This window comes from Macaca thibetana, chromosome 5, assembly GCF_024542745.1.
Source record: "Macaca thibetana thibetana isolate TM-01 chromosome 5, ASM2454274v1, whole genome shotgun sequence".
NCBI classification, from domain to species: domain Eukaryota; kingdom Metazoa; phylum Chordata; class Mammalia; order Primates; family Cercopithecidae; genus Macaca; species Macaca thibetana.
The window spans coordinates 133,368,394-133,378,500 of NC_065582.1; the positions used below are offsets into that span (position 1 = coordinate 133,368,394).

General features: G+C 40.0%; 1 protein-coding gene across 3 annotated transcripts in view; it reads right to left on the reverse strand.

The window, feature by feature from the left end:
- PRKG2 (protein kinase cGMP-dependent 2) overlaps positions 1 to 8,899 on the reverse strand; it is a 122,638-nt gene extending 113,739 nt beyond the window's left edge. For 2 of the 3 annotated variants that reach the window (XM_050790131.1, XM_050790129.1), the window contains exon 1: positions 8,493 to 8,899. The gene's annotated coding sequence lies outside the window, so the exon portion shown is untranslated. Of the gene's footprint in view, positions 1 to 8,487 lie in introns of all 3 variants that reach the window. The other variant, XM_050790130.1, reaches the window with a different exon arrangement.
- Between the last annotated feature and the right edge of the window lie 1,208 nt (positions 8,900 to 10,107).

Genomic DNA, 10,107 nt, shown 5'->3' on the forward strand with positions numbered 1-10,107 from the left:
TATGAGGCCTCCCCAGTCATATGGAACTGTGAGTCCATTAAACCTCTTTCCTTTATAAATTACCCAGTCTCAGGTGTGTCTTTATTATAATAGCAACATGAGAACAGACTAATACAACAGCCATAACCCAAAAAGCATTATAACACTTATAAACTAAGCTTGAATTACTTCTGATTATCTCAAATCAGAAGAAATGAAACTTCGCAGTTTTATAACCCACACATCTGCCCCTCTCTCCCTCCAAACTTCACACTTAAATAGAAGTGAAATACTTAGTTTTTGCACTAGTTCTACTAGAATAATAGTGACCTCTACAACAACAAAGGCACAGATGCAAAGATGTAACACAGCGTCTAGGTTTCAAACAGATGTGACCAAATAGTCAATGCAGATTGCCTACAATGGATGGTATAAACAGAAAATAAATGCATTTATAAAAGCAATCTTGAAACACCTAGATATTTCTCATGTAATTCAGGTTCAAAGTGGTCATTAATAAACATTAGCCTTCAGAGAATTGCCTTAATATGTTGCAGAGATGTGGCAGGTTTAACCTTTAAGTTTCTGTTGACTTGGCAGCATTTACTGATCTTACATATTATGAATACATAAGAAGAATGAAGAGACTAGAATGCAAAGAATTTGCCCTGGACATACTTGTATCCTGAATAAGCAATTCATAATACGTTATTTGGAAATCTGAGAATAAGCCTGAATGAGATTATAAATTGCAAGCATAAGAAAGGTACTCCAAAAATATTGTAAATTAATGTGTACACACATTTTTAACAAGCATCAGTGAGCCATTTTCTAGACAGCCTTCTCAGTTCATGGACAAGTATTCTTAGGTCAATAGAGAAAGAAGGGAGATGTGATGGTAGGAGGAAAAGGATTTGCCTTATAAAGAAAAGAGCACATACAAAATCTTTCAAATTTAATATTAAACTAACAACTAACTCATTTTTGTTCATAGAAAAATTGTTTACTAAGACCAAAGTATCATATACTGTATCAGGGGCATATCCCATCATGGATTTGCAGTCAAATTTGACACAGAAAACAGTTTTAGCATTACAAATATGAAAAGGCTTAGAATCATTTTTGCTCTATGGATGGTATTCGAAAAATTCTGTGCCAATCCAATAATTTTACAAACTTGAAGCACAGTAGGTAGAGGACGTTAAATTCTCCCAAAACACTAATTATCCTCTGGTTTAGTTGGAAGCTGTGTAAATCTTTCAACCTATTTAGAATTTCAAAGATGGGTAAATGAGAGTAACTCATCTTTCAAGTCACTAATTTAAGATACATAAGTAAGTTACTAAATGGCTCAATACTAGTCTGATTTCTTACTTAGTTCATCCATTTAAATATTGTTGTCCCTGAAGCCAAGGTTTCAAGACTCTGGCTTCATAAAACCTAATTAGATTCACTCTGTTTCCTGTATCAGTCACTAAGATAAGCTATTCCTCAAATACGTATTGCTAGCCACAAGGAGAAATGAACCATAGAATGTTGTTCCATCAATCTGGCAACTGCAGGTTATTAAAATCATTCTTACAGTCAGAGGGCAGCACATGATGTAATAAGAAATGAGTTTGGAGATAAAGATCAGAATTTAACATGAGCAATAGAGTCAGGCCAATTAGGGTTATAAAATAATCTGCTCTTTGTCAACCTTCTATATATTCCTAAAAATCTTTGAGTCTTACTTTCTTAACTATGAAAGGGAATATATTTATATCCATCTCATAGGGTTTCTATGATTATTACGTTTGTAAAGTATCCCATACAATGCCTGGCAGGTCGCACACATGAAGTAGGTAAGCAGCTCTTATTATAGCATGTAACTAGAAACAGGCAATTAATGTCTTGGTGTGAAGAAAACCCAGAGAGGACCATTTCTGGGTAGCACAGAAGTCTAGTAAACTGAATGTCTTCCAACAAGAGTCTTTTGTGGGTTGTTTGTTTGTTTGTCTGTTTGTGGTGACAGGGTCTCCCTCTGAGGCCATGAGATGCAGTGGCCAGTGGTGCCGTCACTGTAACCTGAAACTCCTGGACTCAAGTGACCCTCTTGCCTCAGCCTTCAGAGTAGCTAGGACTACAGAGGCACACCACAATGCTTGACTGATTTTTTTTTTTTTATTATTTTATTTTTGAGATGGGGTCTTGCACTATGTTGCTCAAACAGGTCTCGAAATCCTGGGCTCAAGCCATCCTTCTACCTCAGCCTCTCAAGTGACAAAACTCTTTAAAGAAGCACATTATTCCTTTGGGAGGATGTGGCTAGGAGTAAAGGACTCTTACTTTTCCTGGATTCTATCTTCCATTGAGAAAACAAGTCATTTGGAAACAAACAGCCTGCAAAACAAGTTCCCCACCAAAAGATGGAGACAAAAAAAAAAGATTATGAATGACACGGAGCCAGTTCATGACTACAAGGACTTAACAATTGAAACTCTGTAATTCCCTCATGTAGCCCCTATTTATTTTCGCACATTGCAATGAAATGCTTAAAACACAGAGGTCCACCTAAATATCTTTGAAGGCAACCAAAAACCATAGTTCACTGTGGGGGCAATACTCTTCTGCAGTTAGGTATAGGAGACAGTAATCGAATGAGTAGTGACATTTCGCTAGAAGAGAGAAAAGCTATATAAGACTACAAATTATTATATTAATGTAATCACCATTTAGAAAATGCTGTCCACCAAGAGGTAATTAGAAGAGACATAAGAAAAGCAAAAGTGACTGTGAAGGCGCCTGCAGGCGGATTAACACCTGGCAGTTAATGTGGGAGGAATTAAGCTTTGTTTTCTGTTTTTCCTCCAGCCCTATAGCAGTTTGAAACCAGAATCTTGGCTCTGGTCTAGATAATATCTATTTCTTTCTCTACCCATCTGGAGTCTGTTATAAATATACACAGACAAACACACACACACATATATAGATGTGTGTGTATAGCTACGTGTATATCTGTCAATATGGGAGATGGTATGGTGCCGGCTAAGGTTACCGATCCAGAGTCCCAGTCGAAGCACTTTCATTTAGTGGTCTATATGCCCTCCGGCAAGATACTTGAGTGTCAGTAATGGAAGAAAAAGATAGAAACATAAAGAGGTAGACAAAATAATGCTGCCTATCATTTAGAGTTTTTAGAGGATTAAATGAGATAAATCATGATGAAAATTTAGCACAGGTATTAGCATATAGTATTTGTTTAAGAAATATTAAATGTTACTATTATTATTACAGTTAACATTATTTATCCAACAATTTATCTTAGAAGAAAAACTTATTGATCAGGAAACATGTACTAAACCAACACAATATCGAAGAAGAACTGATACTATCCACTTTAAGGCTTACTAATAAAGTAATGGTAATCAATATAGTGTTGCATTGGTGAAAAAATAGACAAGTAGATCAATGGAACAGAACAGAGATCCCAGAGGTAGACCTAAACAACATAGTCAACTGATCCAAAGATCAAAGAATACAAAAGAGAGCAAAGACAAATCAATGGAGAAAGGATAGTCTTTTTTAACAAATTGTACTGGAACAACTAGGCATTAAGTTTTTTTTTAAAAAAAAAAAAAAAGAATCTAGATACAGATCTTATAGCTTTCACAAAAATTAGCTTAAAATAGATCACAGACCTAGATGTAAGACACAAAATTACAAAACCCCCCAAAGGCAACATAGGAGAAATTCTAGGTGATCTTGGTTTTTGTGATGACTTTTTGGATAAAAGACCAAAAAGCCTGATTGATAGACAGAAAAAAAATGATAAATTTGACTTGATTAAAATTTAAAACTTCTGCTTTGGAAAAAGAGAATGAAAAAGCAAGCCATAGACTGAGAGAACGTACTTCTAAAACATATGTCTAATAAAGGAGGAATTCTGAACACTCAATAATAGGAAAACAAACAACCCAACTGAAGAATGGGCAAAAGATCTGAGCAGACACCTCACCAAAGAAGACACACAGTTGGTAAATAAGCATATAAAAAGATACTCAACATCACAGGTTATTAGTGAATCTCAAATTTAAACAATAATGGGATAACACTACACACCTATTAGAATGACTACAATCCAAAACACTGACAACACCAAATGCTGGTGTGAATAGGGAGCAACAGGAATGCTCATTCATTGCTAGTGGGAATACAAAATGATACAGTTACATTAGGGGACAATTTGGCAGCTTCGTACAAAATTAAATCTACTCTCACTCTACAAGCCAGCAATCATGCTTCTTGGTATCTACTTAACTAATACGAGACATATGTTTTCACTAAAACCTGAACATGAATGTTTATGGCAGCTTTGTTTATAATTCCCAAAACCTGTAAGTAACCAAGATATCCTTCAGTAGATAAATGGATAAACAAACTGTGGCACATCCATATAATAGTATATTATTCAATAATAAAAGCAATATCAGCCAATGAGAAGACATGAAGGAACTTTAAATGCATATTGTTGGGTGAAAGAAGTCAATCTGAAAAACCTATCCATTGTATGATTTCCATTGTATAGCATTCTAGAAAAGACAAAACTTGGAGACCATAAAAAGATCAGTGGTTGCCAGGAGCTTGGGGAAAGACAGAAAGGAATAGGTGGGAAAGAATATTTACAGGGCAGTAAAACTATTCAATATGAGACTGTATTGACATATACATTTCATATATACTTGTCAAAACCCATGGAATATATAAACGGAATGAACCCCAATGCAAACTATGGACTTTAATAATAATGCATCAATATTTGTTCCATCACTTGTAACACATGTACCATAGTGCTGAAAGACGTTAAGAGCAGGGGAAAGTGCTGAGAGGTGGGTATATAGGAACTCTGTGCTTTTTACTCTATTTTTCTATAAACCTAAAATTTCTATAAAATAGAAAGTCTATTAGTTTAAGAAAAGAATTATGTATTAAGAAATGAATGCAAGAAAGCTCATAGCACAGTCAAGGGACAGGCTGAAATGTGTGATGGATGAAAGGAGAGTAATGAATAATGAAACTGAAAAAGTAAGATACTGAACATTTCCTATGCCACATAATGGTATCTGAATCTTAAGATACACTAAGATTTCTAGTTATGTGGTCAGATTTGTCCTTTAGGAAAATAATATTCTCATAAATAAGGAATGGAGTAAAAAGAGCTTAGAGGAAGTAAGACAAGGGAAGATACTATTGCACCAATCCAAATAGGAGGTGATAGTTTCAGGATTAAAGCTCAGAGTCCCAACACTACTTAATGACTTGAACTTCTTGAACTCGAGAAAAAAATTGACCATCTCCATGGTAGCCAGAGAGAAAAACATTGTCATATGAGATTCAATAAAAGTTACAGCTATATGTAACACTGCAATGTCCTTCCTTTCAACACATCATGGAAAGCAGAATTGATTTTTTAATGATAATGGGCAGTTCGGCTGGAAATCAGAGAGGTGAATTATACAGACATTTACAGATAATATTCTAGGTGGATAGGAAACTGATACATTTGATGTTACCATTAGCTTGTCTCTCTAAAGTTCCTTTAGAAAATAATTGAATATATAAATCCCTGATTCTTCTCCCTGAAGCAAAACCACACAGAGTTGTGTCCTTGTGAGGAACAGCTCACTTTCACATCAATGCCACAATTAAAAGCATCTGTCCATCTGACCTTGTGACTGTTGACCTGGGGCTCAGTTTGGAATCTACTGCTTGTTTTCTCTGTCCACAGCATCCCGGCTGGAGAAAAACTTTCTCTTGACAGGAAATCATATGACCTTATTGTACCAAAGTTGCAGCTACTCTGGAGGTTATTTCTTTAAAGTGCCTCCCCTCCCCACCCTCTGCCCCAGCAGAATGTTTGTGGCGAATTTTATGAATGTCACATAGCCTATATTTGACTACCAAATTCAGCTATTTGGGGGGCTATATTAACAGATAAACAAGCAAACACACAGAAATGTGGGTCTGTAAGTCCAGGTCAGAAGATTATAGCTAGCAGAATTTTTGAGTGGTGGCAAGAAGAAAGAGGATGAGGATTTGAAAGTTTACATCGTGGCGACTGGGTAAAAGGTAATGTCATTGACCAAAATGAGGAGCAGATTTGAGGGACAGGATGGTGAGTTTAATTTTGGATATACTCAGTTTGAAGCGCCAGTGGAAACTTTAAGGTAGAGAAGTTTAGTAAGCAGTAAGAAATGAGGGACAAGAAAAGCTAAAGAAAGAGGAAAGCTGAAAATATTAAGCAGTTATTGATACATAAATAGAGGCTGAAGTTGATGAATTGGATGCCAATGCCCAGGATATTGGTGATGAGGAGAGGAAGAGTGTCTAGGTCTATATGAGGTTGGAAAGAAAACTGTAAGATATGGTAAGAAGGTACTGCTTTGGTTAAAGTGAGAGAGGATGTGAAGAGATTAATATTAAAAGAAGAGGATGAGTAGGAGGAACACTGCAGGATAGCATCTCTAATGTAGTAATTAAATGGATGTGCACGGGAGGGTAATCAAAATGATTTCAATGTTTTGATCTTAGGAGGCTTGAAGGAAAGTAGTACTATCTACTCTTCATTCATTCAGTCATTCCAAAAGAACACATAGTGCACTGTGTATGGGCTAGGCACTGTGGCACTGACAGAAGTCAGGAGAATGAGGATGCTTTGAAAAGACAGTAATGAGTCTGGCTTTATACATATTGATTTTGAGATGCTTTTGGGTCATCATGATGCAAATGTCTAGCAGTTGGAAGCAAAAAAGAAAAGTCAAGGGAAGAAATTACTCCACAGAAGAAATGAAGTCCCATTTGTAGATGAGATCACTAAGGGAGGTAAGACAGGAATGTCTCTATTGTTAACTATGAACATATAGGTAATATCTGTGGATATTATTTGTGGGAGAGGAGGAGGAGGAGGAGAAGCAAATAACAAAGAAGGAGAAGGAACATGTGTACCAATAAGAGACTTAGGAGAAGCATCAGAAAGACCATGCAGATAAGATCCTTAAGAGGTGAGCAGGCTGTACTCATCCCACAGGCCTGTCACAGGAAATGAGATCAGAGGGAAAAGTACTGAATCTGATTTGTCAAAGAAGAATGGGGATAGACACCCAACTACAAAGAACCATGGAAAGAGCTGACACTAAGAGTAGAGCCTGCAAGATGGTATCACGGTTCATGTAAGGGATTTTTAAAATAATGAAAACTTGAAAATGTCTGCAGCTCCAGGATAATGAAGCACAGGAGATCGGAAAAATGAAAACATGGGAGAAGAAGAGATAATTGATAGGAAAAATAACCTAGAGGAAGCAAGACAATAAGGGATCACAGGACTTGGGCAACAGCCAGGCAACATATACCGTCACTGTGAGGTGAATTCTCATTAGCCTCACTTGTAATGACTTCATAGAACTGGAGTTAAGGATTTCACGTAAAAGAGAAAGATGTCTGGGCATCATCTTTTCAGGTCGTTTATTCTTAGTCACACAGTGTTCCAATGGAGAGGATGTGCTCTAATTCTCCAAAGAGAATTCTCTACCATATTAGCTCATACCCTCCTGTGCAAAACTAAACAGGAGTACTGAAAACAGCTAGTGTACGTTATGTGGGATGATCGCCTTCTTCAAGAGTTAAATAGAAACTTGCAAAGAAAAGAGACAATTTCTAAGAAACTGTAAGTATGAGGGTGTGGTGGGGTGGAGGCAGCTGTATGTTGCTCTCTTCCTTTAAAAAAAAAAAAAAATTAAAAGCCCCTGGGAACTTGGGGAACAAGATGAAGATCAGGAAATCAAGGCATTTGTCCCAGCGTCACCCTTTCTACCTAATTCTGCATGCATTGTTTTTATTGTCAGCTCTGGCCTTAGCTACTTTGTACTTGCACCGTAGTTCTTCTCAAAACCGAACCTATTTCTTTTTCTCTCATCCCCAAAGTGGCTGGTTTCTGGGCTTTGTTTGCTCTTGTTTCTTCATCACCAAGAAATACAGAAATATGAAAGCGCCTCACGGTGCCAAGAGTGACAAAAGGACACCCACACAAGTTTACCAGGACTCCTAAAAGTCCTTGCCTGAGGACTGTCCCCTAGCAACTACTCAGAGCTGGACGAAGCAAAGCCGGGAGCGCAAGCCCTGACAGCACCGCCAAGCCCTAGCTCCGAGCAACAGCCTCCACCGCCGCTCCTCCCTAAACCTAGAGAACCCTGAGGACTCCCCACTGGGGCTGAGCCCCTCCCGCCCTCAACTGAGCCTCTAAACACAAGTAGCCTTTCCCTGCCTCCAGCAGCTCAGGAAACGCTGCCACACCTAGAGAATGCAACGCGTGCACCCGTCCACACTCGAACAGCACAATCAAGAGACCGGCTGGGTGTGGAATAGAGGCGCACATCGCGCAACGCACGCACAGCATGCACACGCGCGCACCCCGACCCTGTCCCTCCCAGCACGCCCTCACACCCCGGTGCCCAAGCCCCCCAGCCCAGGAACCTCACCAGACAGCCGGGTAACTTTCCAGGTGCGCAGTTTGTCACCTCGGCGCGGCCGCCCCTGCGTCTCAGCGTCCTCTCCCACGCCGCCCTCCCCAGCTGCCTGCGGCGCCTGAGCCCAGCTCAGGTCAGCTCAGCCCGCCCCGCCGTGCGCACGGTGCGCAGCGCGGGCCCGGGGCTGCTGGCTCAGTCGCTCCGGCTACGTGTGAGCCGGAGGCGCGGGTTAGCGCGATGCGGGCAGAAGCTGCGGCGGCGTCGGTGCTGCCGCCTGGCTCCGCGGCGGGGGCCGGTGCAGAGGAGACAAGCAGGGAGGGAGGGAAAAGAGGAGGGAAGGAGGAGGGAGGGGGTCAGCCGGGGCTACTGCCTGGAGAGTAGGGCGCCGGCTTCCCTAAAGGTGGGGTCACCCGCGCGCACACCCACACCAGCCCGAACCTTTACTCCCGACACAACCGCAGTGTGCACTTTATACCCCATACCCTCCAGAGTGAGGCAACTTAAGTAGGGCGATAACATCGTGGTTGTAAGCATTTTTGTTCATGTTATTATTTCTATTTCAAGTGTCTGGGACGAAGGGAGAGGAAAGTTCACGGAGGTGTTCATTTTTTCCTTCCCCTCCCTTTCCTCCATCCTTCCAATCTGTTTTCACTGCAGGCTCTCTCCACTTCGCCTTCCCTCCCAGAGCTCAAACAGGCGCACGTACCCTGGACATGCCTTCCTCTGTCACACCAATGCCCTTCTACGAAGACATGTGACCCCGAAGCAGCTCGTCGATGCGCCCCTCCCAGATTCTGGGGCCATAACTTACATCTAGTTTGCCAATTCACGTGACGCTGGGGGCAGGGGTTGAATCGAGTTTCGAGGGACAGAGAGTATACCTTCCGAATCTGCAGGTCTTTGGGCAGGGAGCTTTCTTGATCACCCAAGTAGATAATGCTCTCTCTTCGCCTTTTGAGTACATTTTTTTTTTTTTCTTGAGGGGTGCAATATGGTTTTCTAAATATATATGTACACCCCACCGCATTATTTGCTGTGTTCTGGAGTTGTGAGATCTCCGTGTGGCTTTTTCCCTTTCCTCCTGCCCCTAGAGGAATTTCACCAGCAAATTCACGGAGGACAAGGGCAGTTTCTGTGTTGAGAGATGGAAAGTACAGTGAGGGTCTATTCCTCACTGTGCATCTAGAGAATGTTACAACCAACTCTCCTGGGTTTTTAAACCACATGGTGGCAGTGGGGCTCATGTAACATTTGTATACACTGTTACATACATAAACTTATATAAAAAATGAGGCCCGTGTAAAATATGTTGAATGAAGCCATTAAGTTTCAGAGGAGGAGGAATATAGTCCTGTTTGTTTTTATACTAACTGGAGGAAAATAGCAAAAGTATACAAAGTACTTTTTCATGAAGTTATCCCAGAATCGGTAGATTTTATACAGACCTCAAAAAAAAAAAAAAAAAAAAAAAAAAAAAAAAGAGGAGAAAGGAGTGAGGAAGAATTCCACAGGAAAAGAGAAAATAAGTAATTGTATATCGCTGTAATAATGGACTTTTAGGTTGGGCTGAATTTTTATAAACGATTTAATGACAAAAAGAAGAAAAACAGATTTTCAAAGTCTTTAG